Source organism: Benincasa hispida, chromosome 10 (genome assembly GCF_027475165.1).
Source record: "Benincasa hispida cultivar pf3 chromosome 10, pf3_genome.v1.1, whole genome shotgun sequence".
NCBI lineage: Eukaryota > Viridiplantae > Streptophyta > Magnoliopsida > Cucurbitales > Cucurbitaceae > Benincasa > Benincasa hispida.
Window position 1 is genome coordinate 7998772 of NC_143487.1, and position 14569 is coordinate 8013340.

At 36.3% G+C, this 14569-nt stretch overlaps 1 non-coding gene across 1 annotated transcript; it reads right to left on the bottom strand.

Annotated features, from left to right (window-relative positions):
• Positions 1 to 1416: 1416 nt before the first annotated feature.
• On the bottom strand, positions 1417 to 1523 carry LOC120089610 (small nucleolar RNA R71). Its single transcript, XR_005485283.1, has one exon. It is a non-coding gene; the product is annotated as a small nucleolar RNA R71 (small nucleolar RNA).
• Positions 1524 to 14569: the final 13046 nt, after the last annotated feature.

The following is a 14569-nucleotide window of genomic DNA, read 5'->3' on the forward strand; positions in this document are numbered from 1 at the left end:
TGTATCAGTCCCTCTTGAAAACTAAGGGATAAGAACAGAGGTAAATGTTGCCACTATAGATAAAAGAGGATCGTCCTCTAAGATAAAGTCTCATTCTTCTTCTTCTAAGAAAAAAAGTGTTCAGATGAAAAAGAGTAAAAGGAAGGGGAAGGCTTCTACTGACCGCAAAGGAAAGGCTAAAGTTGTAGACAAAGGAAAGTGTTTCTATTGCAATAAAGACAAGCACTAGAAAAGAAATTGCCCGAAGTACCTTGCAGATAAAAAAGTGGAAAAAGCAAAACAAGGAAATTAATTTATGAAGAATGCTTGTAGATGAAAAGATTACTCTCAAAGTTGTGAACAAGGGAGGTTATCTGATAAACAAAAGGCAAAGGTTTCTTCAATCATTTATCTTTGGCAATTAAAGAGTTGATCATATAAATCTTAATAGGATTAAGAATGGTTAAAAGTGGTCATCTAAATCAGTTAGAAGACAATCTTTTAACATTATGTGTGTCTTTTCTTGAAGATAAAATGATATTTTATAAGAAAATATCTTAGAGCCAAAGAACTCTTAGAGCTTACACATTCAAACCTATATGGTCCGATGAATGTCAAGACACAAGGAGGGTATGAATATTTCATCGGTTTAATTGATGATTATTTAAAGTACGGTTATATTTACCTAACTTGTGGTATCAGACTTGATCATAAGTCTAAAACACTTGAAATGTTCAAAGTGTATAAAAACTTGTTAGGTAAAACAATTAAGGCACTTCGATTAGATCGAGGTAGATCGTAAAAAATTTGAAATTTCCAGGACTATTGGATGAAAAATGGAGTCCAGTCATAACTCTCTACTCCTGGCCTCTCGATAGAACGGTGTATCGGGAAGAAAAATAGATCCCTATTAGACATGGTTCAGTCGAAAGATGAGCTATGCTTAGTTGCCTAAATTGTTTTGGGAATATATAGTAGTGACTGTTATATACTTTTTGAACGTCATTTCTTTAAAAGGTTTTCTGAAACTCCATATGAGATATGGAGAGGTCTCAAAAGCTGTTTATTACAGGTAAAGGGTGTTTACATATTTCAGAATTTAGGAAAGACCAGAACATGTGTTGGTGCAGAATCCTAAGGAATTGGAACATCGTTCAAAACAGTATGCCTAGCCATAGGCTACCAAAATCCAGTATACTTCTTCAACCCAACACATGTGTTGGTTCCCTATTTGTTGATTAGAAGTATATTGTATACTGATATGTTTACAGTGATCCTCTCAGCTAAAGTATTTGAAGGTCACCTAGTGAGTCTAGGACTACGGTTTATATAATCTAGGGCAAGTGGGAGAAAAACCTATAGGTATATGATACCCAGTAAAGACAAACTATGGGTATGTGATGTTCTAGTTTATTGTACTTCTCTCTAAAAACTCAAAAACTCAATATTATGTGTACAAATTTTGATCAAGGAGAATCTGAAACACTCCGTGACGCATGGGAAAGATTCAAAAGGTTTCTAAAAAATTTTCCTAACCATGGATTGCCTCTAACTGTCCAGATGGAGACCTTTTATGGAGGATTGAATAGACCATCCCATATGATAGAAAACGTAGTCACCACAAATGGCCTTATGGACAAATCTTACTGAAGGAACTTGTGAAGGCTTTAAGTGAAAACATGGAGATTGGTCCCAATTTCAATTTTACACAGAACACAAATTATAGAAATAATTATGCAGTGAAATTAAATTTACAGCATGCCAAAAATTGAGAAAAGGATAAGAGAGGGCGACTTACCTTTAAAGAACCTTTTCTTCTCGTGTATCCTCTTCTCTAAAATGTCACGTACTGTCATGAACTCGAAACCCTAATGGCCACACCACGAAAAGAACTTCCTACATTCTCTATTTAGATGAGAATCACTAAGGAGTGTGTAGGCTCTTAGAATTTGGAAGAGGGGGAGAGGAAATTGAGAGGGGAAGGAGATCAATTTTTGGAATTTTCTCCAGAGAATCCTTCTGTCTTTTTCTCTATGTAATCACTCTATAAAGGAAAAACCACTCATAATAACTACCTTATATATATATAACTATATATTACATGACATAAAACATATAACCTATGATTTACTATTGTATCACATACAATATTACTAGAGTTTTAGGTCTCTTATCAATGGTATTTAATATAAATCCCATTTATATTAAATTTAATTATATGAATCAAATTCATATAATTAATATTTGAATCATATTCAAATATTTATTTCCTCTCAAATAAACTTTATATCATTATGTATCATATACATTATAGTAATTATGTCATATATAATTAATTTACATGAAATTAATTCCCTAAAATAATTTGAACAATTCAAATTAATCCAAAATTGATTCTCATTTAATCCCCGTTGAGCTACAGAGGGGACCTCATGGACCTGTAGCTTGAAGCTCCAATGATACTTGAATAATTAATTAAACTCCTTTAATTAAATTATTCTACATCTATTAACTATTGGGCACTTCACTAAAGACCAATAGCTACACTCCTTACACTATCTATATATTTCTATGTCCATTGGATATAACCAGTCAGTAGTACGATGACCCTTTACAAAATGCTCGTAAGTACAACCAGACCAAAATTTCCTAAGTTACATCTAACTCACTTAGCCTCTGTAGTTACATTTAACTCACTTAGGATTCAGGTCATGCCACCTATGGTCATCTTGGTGAAATGTAAGTATCAACTATGAACGATGTTATATAATAAGACTAGTCATTTCGTTGTCCGGTCTTATACAAATTCCTTTGTACAAAATACCCCACTCATATGTCTCCACATGAATGATCAAGATTAAATCATTTGTAGCACTTTACAACAATTGTAACATCTACAAAGCGGGATGTATTCGTAGTGTCATCAGGATAAGGTATCCAACCTTATCCATCTACTACAGACCATTTAGGTTACCACTTAAACATGATCCACCTGTATGTCTCTGAAGGAACTCTTATCAAAGAGACCAGTGAGCGGAAGCGAGATCGTTCCAAATCTCATTGTGACAGAACATATACATTTACAATCAAACAGTAATAGTTATGCATAAACTTTAAATTACAACATACTTTAATAGGAAAACAACTAAGGATCAAGAGAACTTACCCTTGAAGAACGTTTTTTCTTGTTCCCTCGATCTTACTGCACGATCGTTCACCAACACGAATGTCAAGCCTCAGCAATCTCCTCGAACAAGAACAAATCTCACTCAACCCTTGAACAGGAAGCAGACACCACCAGAAGACTACCTTGGTCTTCTCAGTGTGAGAATCTAGGAGTTATGGGTTCTGTATGGATTTGGTAGAGGGTAGGAGGAATGGACAGATCATATAGACGATCGAGTAAGTGGGAGATAATTAAAGTCTATCGTATAGACTAATACTCGATCATTTAGAAAACAAGTGACTATCATATAGAAAAACTTGTTGCACGATCATTTATGCTCTCAAGCTATTGTATAGCTCTATCTTGTGATCGTCCGATTCTCAATCGTTTAATGATTGAATTGTGAAAAAATGAAAACGATTTTCATTTTATCCATCAGTTATCATAATGGATCACAACTTCCCACTAAATTGGTTATTGGGAGAAAAACCGAAACCAATTATCCCATAATTGATTTAATTACAAATATATAATATATTTATAACCTATAGTTTTAATATCACATCTCATGCAATATATAAACTATAGTTCTTTTTCTCCTTTATAGCATTTAATAATAATTCCTCCAATTAATGTATCTAATACATTAAGTCAATTATATCTCATATAATTGATACAATTTAACTATATCATGTATTATCAAATTTTCTCTTGTTAATTTGAATACTTCAAACTAACCCAAAAACTGATTCTCAACATGAATTCATTGAGCTACCAAGGGGACCTTATGGACCTGTAAATCTGATTTACTGGTCTTGGAGACGTGTTTGGTAGAGAATGATAATTCTGCTTGGATCCTAGATTTGGGTGCTACCAACCATGTCAGTTCCTCTTAACAAGGATTTAGTTCCTAACAAACATTGCCACAGGGAGAGATGACTCTTCAAGTCGGTACTAGTGAGGTTGTTTCAGTTGTTGTTGTAGGCAGGCTAAAGTTATTTTTGGACAAGAAACGTTAACTGTTACTGGATATTATTTTCGTAGTTCCTTATCAAGAGGAACTTAATCTCGGTTTCTTGTCTCATTGAATAAGGGTATGCAGTCTGCTTTTCTGAGAATAAAGTCTTTATTTTCAAGAATGGAATGGAGATTGGTTTTGGTTCGATGGAAAGTAACTTATATGTACTAAGGTTGTTAGTCATTAAAGCCTTGTTTAACACTAAAATGTTCAATACGACAACAACAATTAAAAAATAAAAGGCTTCTCCTAAGGAAAACGTCCATCTTTGGCATCTTTGGTTAGGTCACATCAACCTCAATAGGATTGAGCAGTTGGTGAAAAGTGGACTTCTAAAGAGTTTAGAAGAAAACTCCTTGTCGGTGTGTGAATCATGCCTCGAAGGAAAGATGACCAAACGACCTTTTACTGGAAAAGGTTATAGAGCCAAGGAAGCCTTGGAGCTTGTACATTCTGACCTCTGTGGTCTGATGAGTGTAAGGGCTCGAGGTGGGCATGAATATTTCATAGATGATTATTCAAAGTACGGGTATCTCTACCAACTTAAGTCTAAAGCCCTTAACAAGTCCAAGGAGTATAAGGCTGAAGTTGAAAACTTGTTAGTTAAGAAGATAAAAACACTACGATCTGATAGTGGTGGAGAGTATATGGAACTCTAATTCCAGAACTATATGATATAACATGGGACTGCGTTCCAACTCTTGGCCTCAGGTACAGCTTAGCAGAATGGTGTATCAGAAAGGAGAAACAGAACTTTGTTGGACATGGTTCGGTCTTGATGAGTTATGCTCATCTTCCAGAATCGTTTTGGGGTTTTGCAGTTGAGGCTGCTTGCTACATTCTGAATAACATTCCCTTGAAAAGTGTTTCTGAAACACCTTTTGAGCTATGGAGAGGCCGTAAAAGTAGTTTACGCCACTTCAGGATTTGGGGGTGTCAGGCACATGTGCTTGTGGCCAACCTGAAGAAGTTGGAATCGCGTTCGAAAGTTTGCCTCCCTGTAGGCTACTCCAGGGAAACGAGGGGTGGATACTTCTATGATCCAAGTGAGAATAAAATATTTGTCAACAAATGCTATCTTCTTAGAAGAAGACCACATAAGGGATCATAATCAAGGAAGTAAGCTTGTTTTACGTGAGATTTCTAGTGAAACTAAGACTACTGAGGGTTCGACAAGAGTTGTTGAACAGACTGACAGATTGTCGATGCATTAGGATTGATGCTGAAAAGATATGCTATGCTATGCTCGAAATGATGCGATACTACTTCTAGATATATGTTATTTATGAATGTTCTTGTAGTATGCTATGCGTTGTCACAAGTTTCTTTACGTTGGAACTAAGTGTAATTCCACCGCAAGTTTCTCGATGTGATCCCAGGTTGAACACAGGGACTGTTTGAGGTTATTGTGGTATGTTTGTGATATATACGATTAGGTTGTTCAATTTAATAAAAGTATAGTTTGTGCAAGTATATAAAAATTGCGATAAAGTAAAGAAAAACAGTAAAAAGAAATGCGATAATAAAATAAGTACAGTAAACCTAAGCTAGATGATACAAGATACAGGCTTCATGATATAAGATGCTGGGGTCCAGGCTTGCTGTGAAGGTTATGCAAAGAACATAGGATGCGGTGGCATCTTATGTACAACATAGAAAGAGAAAAATAACTAATATAAACAACGCAAGTTTCTTAATTGCGTTGAAGCCATAAGTACGGTTCTGTTTTTCTCTTGGCGTACAACTTTCAGTGATCGGCCACGCTCCCACATGTCTGTGGCGAAACAGAGACGAACATAATGAACGCAAGGTTGCTTCCATGTCTGGAAGTACTACTCGCGTTAACACATTCTTTTAACCTTCTCTCGATAGATCAGAATGACATCTTCACTTCTGCTCTCATAGGTGAAGATGCCGCCTAGCATGCCTTAGCTAAACGAATTTACCTCTTTAACACAAGTTAAGTACTTTTTTCATTCATATTAACTACCAGGAGATTAGGAAGACATCATGGAGAAAGTGATTAACGGAAGAACGGAAGTAGACAGAAAATGGGATATGAAAGTAATCGAAACATTTAATATATCTATTAAGCGTTTGATACATGGTGTAAATGAAGAGATAAATGAGGTGAACTACAATGATGAAAAGAGATAGAACTGATACAAACAAGCGCCAACGTCTTGGCACCGATTTGGGTGGAGATCTGCTTGCCGGATTGGATGGATCAGATGGATGGAAGAGCTTCCCTCTCAGGCTTGTTCAACCGGTAGCAGGGTTCTCAACACAGAGCTTCTCTGCATGTATTTGGCAGAATAGAACTGAGACTCACCTCTCGACCTTGGCTTGTTTTCTTCCCGGATTTTTTAGTTAAGCACTCAACTAAGCCTTTCCTCTCAACACTTTAGCAGCAATTAGCCCCGTATCCAGTAGCATATTTTTTTCCTGAAATCTATGGGGTATTTATAGGTGAAGATCTTTGACTCTGGCCTTATGGTCCCCACTTGTTGTTATGAAAATTTCGAAGATGGAGGGATATTATTCCTTCCGTTATGCAATCAGACCGTCAAATCTGCACAACCGTTAGTTGTACACGGGTCTCAATCCTCTGCTTTTGCGTTGCTCAGCTGCATCTTTCGGTCGTGAGTTCGTATGCGATGTTGTTTTTATTATTGCATGCGGTTGAAAGTGAGCTCTGGATCAATTGTCGCATTGTGCCGTCATTGTGTTAATCGTCTCTTCATTGTTGATTGACGGGCGCATTGTGACAGAGATACGTTGATCAGTTCTTCTTGAGCCTTGAGCGCAAGCGGTGACTCGGTTCCCTGCAAAACAGAGTAAAATCTCTTTTTCTTCCATCTTAAAGATGTTAGTAGGTGTAATTGTGATAATTTATAATTATTGTAATTCTGAGCTAATTTTCATATAATTGGCGCATATTTTCTTCTCTTTTGGTCGCAATATCTAGATAAGGTAGTATAAATAAGTCGTATTTCTACAAGTTATCACAGATCAACAAGGGTTGTTAAGGTCGATGCATCTAGTCAACCAACTCAAGAGTTGAGACTGCCTCGACGTAGTGGAAGGGTTATGTACCCACCAAATCGCTACATGGGTTTGACTAAAGCCTAGAATGTCATTTCTAATGATGGGATCGAGGATCCATTATTTTTTAAGAAAGCAATGGAGGATGTTGACAAAGATGAGTGGATTAAAGCTATGAACTAGGAGATGGAGTCTATGTACTTCAATAACATCTAGAAGCTTGTGGATTCGCCCGATGGGGTAGGACCTATAAGGTGTAAGTGGATATATAAGCGAAAGAGAGGTGTAGATGGAAAGGCGCAAACCTTTAAGGCTCGACTCGTGGCAAAGGGTTATACCTAGGTTGAGAAAGTGGACTATGGGGAAAATTTCTCACCTGTTGCCATGCTCAAGTCTATCAAGATACTTTTGTCCATAACCATATTTTATGATTATGAGATATGGAAAATGGACGTCAAGAATGCCTTTCTTAATGGTAATCTTGAGGAAACCATCTATATGGCTTAACAAGAAGGGTTCGTAGTTTCAGATCAAGAGCAAAAATTTTATAAGCTTATTAGGTCCATTCATGGGTTGAAACAAGTGTCTCGATCATGGAACATTAATTTGACACTACGGTCAAGTCGTTTGACTTTGATCAGAACGTTGATGAGCCTTGTGTTTACAAGAAGATCATCAACAGCTCAGTAGCTTTCCTGATATTGTATGTGGATGATATCCTACTCATTGAGAATGATGTAGGGTATCTGACTGACATTAAGAAGTGGCTAGCTGCCTAGTTTTAAATGAAAGATTTGGATGAGGCACAGTATGTTATAGGGATCCAGACTATTCGGGATCGTAAGAACAAGAGGTTGGCCTTGTCTCAGGCTTCGTACATCGATCAAATATTGATTAGGTATAGGATGTAGGATTCCAAGAGAGGTTTGTTACCCTTCAGGCATTGAATTGTTTTGTCTAAGGATCAATGTCCTGAGACACCTCAAGAAGTTGAGAAGATGAGACGGATTCCCTATGCTTCAGCTGTAGGAAGCTTAATGTATGCAATGTTGTGTACCAGACCCGACATTTGCTACGTAGTAGGGATTGTCAGTCGGTATCAGTCGAATCTAGGATTTGATCACTGAACGACGATCAAGACGATCCTCATGTATCTTCAGAGAACGAGGGACTATATGCTCGTGTATAGAGATAAGTTTCTGATCCTTACAAGATACATAGACTCTGACTTTCAGACCGATAGAGATTCTCGAAAATCGACATTGGGGTCAGTGTTCACTCTGAATGGAGGGGCTATAGTGTGGTGAAGGATCAAACAAGGATTTCTCGGAAATCGATAGTAGGCTATAGTGTTCACTATGGAAGCCGAATATGTAGCCGCTTGTGAAGCAGCTAAGGAAGCTGTTCGGCTGATGAAATTCCTACATATTTGAAAGTTGTTCCAAATATGGATTTTCCGATCACTCTCTATTGTGATAACAACGGGGTTGTGGCAAATTCAAAGGAACTTCGGAGTCATCGTCGAGGCAAGCATATAGAGCGGAAATACCACTTAATCAGAGGGATTATGCATTGGGGTGATGTGATTGTCACGAAGATCGTGACGGAGCACAACATTGCTGATCCCTTACAAAGGCTCTCATGGCTAAAGTGTTTGAGGGTCACCTGGAGACTATGAGTCTGCGGGACATGCGACATCTTGTCTTGGGCAAGTGGGAAATGATATTGGGGTATGCCCTAGTTTATTATATATTATAAATGTCTTTATCTTGTATTGTACATTTGTCTCCTGAGGTATTAGGACAAGTGGGAGATTATTGTGATTAGTGTCCTAATTTTCCTGGAGTCTCGTAATTATAATATATACACATTGTTATGAATAAAATAAGAGTTATTTTATCTAGCATTTACTCATATCCAATAAACAAAACTCCATGGTTATTGTATATAAACTTAAGCATGTATATGAGATATACAAGTGAATCATGTCTTAAGTGATGACCTAAATAGGTCTGTAGTATAAGAATTAAGGAGGGATTCCTGATCCTGGTGACAATACGGATACGACCTACTTTGTAGAGGTTTGCAAGTGTTGTGAACTACTACAGATGGTAGATTCTGACCATTCATGTGGAGACATGCGAGCGGAGTTATCTTATACAAAGAGTTTGTATAAGACCGGACCACGAGATGATTCGTCTCTGTATATAACGTCGTTGATACTGGAGACTTCCATCTCACCTAAACGACCATAAGTGACATGACTTCAATTCTGAGTCTTTTTGAAACTTCTGCCTTTGAGGATAGTCCTTTGATTAGTATGGGTAAAAGTGGCCAGATTGCCAACTTAACATACCTATCTTTTTGGGGACTTGTTTGATTTGAGAGCTGGAAACTCAGTTACACAAGATGGAATTCACTCATTCCTCGAAGCAAGGGTAAGTAGATAGATTACTCCCTTAAGGGTTGATTCCGGGGCTTGAACATAGTGGCCACAGCTTTTGTTTGGAAGAAAGGACTCAGTCATAGTATGACTATGACTTATGTTCATTAGAGGGATCAGTTGTACTTAAGGAGTTAAATGTAACTACATGGGCATAACGGTTATTGGCCCAACTGTACTTACAGGCGATCTGTGAAGTGTTATCGCATTGTTGACTGGCTGATATGGACACATAATATATCTGTAGTAAAGAAAGTTCAACTGTCAGTCTTTAGTAGAGTCCTGGCAGTTAACAGATGATGGATCTCGTGACTAAAGAGTTTAATCAGCTATTCACGTACCGGTGGAGCTTTGAGCTACATGTCCATAAGGTCCCCTTGGTAGCTCAATGGATTCAAGTTGAAGATCAGTTTTTGGCATTGATTTATGTTCAAATTGACAAGAGGTAATTCGCTTATATATGATATGATCAGTGTGATGTATGAGATACATCAAGCGAAAGATTAATGTAAATGAGATTTACATTAAGTACCATGAAATAGAAAAAGAGCTATGGTTTATATGTTTCATGAGATAAAATATTAAAATTATAGGTTATAAATATAGTATGGTAAGTTGGTTATCATGTATATTTATAATGATATTAGTTATTGGATGATGATCTCTTTTTCTCTAGTAACCAATTGAGTGAGAGGTTATTGGTAGTTTCATGGTAACCATGAGATAAAAGAAAAAATGTTTTCCTAAATTTTGGAAGTTGATGTTTTTGTGAGAGTTTCTATTCTCGAAAAGTTCTCACGATGGTTGTCAAGTAAATTAGATTTACTAAACGATAGCTGAAGAAGAGACACTCAACTGGTTGATTAGCTAAACGATCGCATAGTTTTTGCTAGATGATCGTGGAGCTTCTTCTAAACAATTGGGCATCGTCTATACGATAGACATTTGTCATCTCCCACTTGCTTAATCATTTACACGATTGTTCTTCCTCCAGTCTCATCCTCTAACCAAGTCCACACAGAGCCCACACTTCTGGATTCTCACACCGAGAATACCAAGGTAGCCATTGTGGTGGTGTCGTACTCAACTCGACATAGTTGAGTTTCGTGGAGGCTGTTCATTGAGATCGTTGTGTCCGTGGCTACTGTGATCGTGTTGTGTTGCAGTCAAAGTGTTCGAGCGTTCGTGTGCTGCAGTATTGGAGTCTGTTCGAGAGTTCGTGATGAAGGGAGATTGAAGATGAGTCTTCAAAGTGTAATTTTGCCTTTGATCGTATAGTAAAACATGCTGTAATTTCGTTGTTCGCATGACCAGTATGTTTTTGTTTCTATATTATAATTGTTAATGTTTATAAAGAAATGAAATTTGGAAAGATCATTCCGCTGCTTATGGAAATCCTCATGTTTGATTTCCTTCATCGAGGTCCGATCTTATACAAACTCTTTTGTATGGAGCATCCCCACTCGCATGTCTAATACATGAATGGTCAGGATCAGACCATTTGTAACATTTTACAACAATTGTAACAACTACAAAGCGGGCCACACTCGTAGCGTCAATAAGATAAGGTTTTCCTCCTTTATCCATATACTACAGACCATTTAGGTTATCACTTAAAGCACGATCCACTTGTATGACATCACATTTATGCTTAAGTTACAACGATAACCAGGGATCTTAGTTTATTGCTTGGTGGTTAATGCAACTAAAATATCTCATATTTTATAGACAGTAGTGAATCAAATATCTCATATTATTACATCACAAAAAGTTTTTTCATACAGATGTTTACAAACTACAGGACCCAACGAGATTAGGGCATCAATCCCAACAGTCTCTACATACATGTTTAAGCTACAGATGGTAACCTTGGATGTTAGTTTATAGGTTTGTGAGTTTAATGTTACTAAATGTCAAATAAAATATCTCATATTTTACTAATAAATAAAATGTTTGTACAATACAATTACAAACTATATAACCCTACGAGATTTAGGGCATCAATCCCAACCCTTACAATGAAAGCAAAGAGCTTTTGGATATAATTGACAAACACAATATAGAGTGGGTTGATGATGCTTATGATTCCAAAATAGACAATAAGAGGCTACAACAAGGTGTGATCGATACTAATGCAGTAGCTAATCTTGAAGTACAAGTGGCTGCAACGACAAACTTGCTGAATAACTTAATAATGAACAATGCAACCCAAATGCAGAACGTACAACAGTTGACACATTCAGACAACCCATGTTAAGCTGTATGGATTGCGGAGAGCCACATACCTATAATGATTGCCCCTAAAATCCGCAACCAGTCTGTTTCGTGAAGAACAACTCATTCTTCAATACATACAACCCTGGATGGAAAAACCATCCAAGCTTTTCTTGGGTCAGTCACCAACAGAATCAATACCAATCTAGAACACATTAGCAACATAGGCAAAGACCTCCGCCTATATTCCAGGCAATGCATCGAGTTCGTCTTCTCCACTTGAGAACCTGTTGAAAGAATACATATCACAGAATGATGCGTTGTTAAAAAGTCAAGCATCATCGATTAGAAATCTCGAGATGCAGATTTGAAAAATTGTTAGTGAGATGAAGGATTGGCCACCTGGATCATTGCCCAGCAACACTGAAGCACACGGACAGAATAATGGAAAGGAGCAATGTCAAGTAGTGACATTGTGTAGTGGTAGACCATTAGTGTTGAGAAGGGAAAAGACTCAAGAAAAGATAATCACCATCCTTCAACGCTTGTAGACACACCTCAAATAACTACGACACCTTAAAGAGTTCAACCAGAAAGAGCACCTGGTTGTAATAGTCATTCTCAAGTAAGTACGTCCAACGTAGGGGTACCTGATGTGGGTTTGAATGCACTCTTCCCCCGACGCCTATAGAAGAAGAATGACGAAAATCGGTTTAAACGCTTCCTCGATGTCCTTAAGCAGTTGTACATCAATATTCCTCTCATTGAAGTTTTAGAAAAAATGTCAAATGACGAGAAGTTTTTGAAGGATATCTTATCGAAGAAAAGGAAGGTCAGCAAGTTTGAATTTGTGGCATTGACTCAGGAGTGATTTTTGGCATGCTTTCCCGAGCACTAAGGCATATGAGACATTCCTATTGCCGTTTTGAACGCGGTCCGACATACCCAGAGTGCTTCATCAAGTCTCTGCACCTAGTCTCTGCCATTGTAAAACTCACATAACTCGCCCAATTCCAGAGTGCTTCATCAAACCTCTAGTTCACACTATCTTACAACGAGTTTTATTAAAAGTGATTTGGACTTTAACACATGTAAGATAGCATGAACCAAGGAACGCAAAAAAAAAAAAAATAATAATAAATAAATAAAAAGCCACAAATCCCATTCTTTTAACTCATGTAATCTAACATACATACAAATATTGTTGACTTATATTGGTAGAAAAATATATATCCGTATAAAGATCCTTACTTTTTAATACAATCTTGATATATCTCTAAGAGCAATATGAGTGCATCTATTTTTTGCATCCCACCCTAATCACACAGAAAGAATTCATTTTGTTTTAAAAAGAGTATGAATTTGTCACATAGCAAACTATGATTAAACAATTTAGTGGAATGGTATAGCCTTGAATATATATCTAAGTATTATATATAGTAGTTATTTTTATACTACCCGCAATTTGTATGAAATTACTGTTAGAGATATGGACGTGCAATCAAAATCAAATGAATAACGAAGATTACGCGATATACATTTTCAAAGTATAATATATCATATTATATGAGATAATTGTTTAATTCTTTTGGTTGTCTAATTGTTTAATTCGTTTGGTTGTCTACAGGTACACATTCAAAAATGTGGATTATTGAAGATTGAGATAGCTGTGTAGAATAGCGACTTATGATGGGAGAGACAAGATTTTCACTTTATGTATCCATTCATGGCCCACTAGCTGGTGTGGGCTTTTTATGTTAATTACTACCTAATACACTACAATTTCTCAATTATTTATGCCAAATAAACTATCCCATATTAAATTAAATTAATTTCTTCTTTCCGATGGTGACTGATTGCAACTAAATTAATCTCAAATAGTTAATTAATATTAACTAAGCATAATTTAACTTAATTTGTCAGAACAAATCTTTCCCTGGTATTGAAAAATAAATTATAGTTTGTTGTTAGTGTTAACTCAGAGAGAGGATGAGAGGATCCATTTTTTGAAAGTTGCAATTGGATCCCACCAATCACATGGTTATATCTAATTTAGATATAAAAAAACTATATATTTCAATCTTTTTTTAATTCCAATTAATTATGAGCCAAGAAACTTTGAATATCCTTATCTTTAATTTGTTTTGTTTATTAGAAATTAGAAAGAGACAAAAGAATCAATTTAATAATTTTATAAATTGAAGAAGCAGGTAAATGAGAGGTAGCCTCCTACTCTGATTCAAATCCAAAACCAGCCTTCAAGGAACCTCTCCCAGCAGCCACCCCCACATATTTATCATATACTATAAATATTAACTATCTCACTCCTAGTATGATTTGTCCACTTTGGACCTAAGTTTTTCTTAACTTGGTTTCACCTAAAAAAAAATTAAACGTTATAACCGTTTAAATTCATGATCTTTTGACACATCTCTAATAATATTAAATCATTGATTGATTCAAAAAATTAACTTGATAGACGAAGGCAAATTTAAGATTATACCATCTAACATATTTTTTGGTCGTGAGCATAACTCTTCTTTGGTTAACTATTTAAGATATGCTCATGTTGACATACAAGATAAAGGTTAGAGAAAAGAAATGTAAGTTAGAGAGAAATATAATTGAGTGGGATCAAAGAGTGTGTGAGTACTACAAAAACTTTGAGAGGGTGCTCTTCAAAACTAAAAGGAAGCCCTCTTGA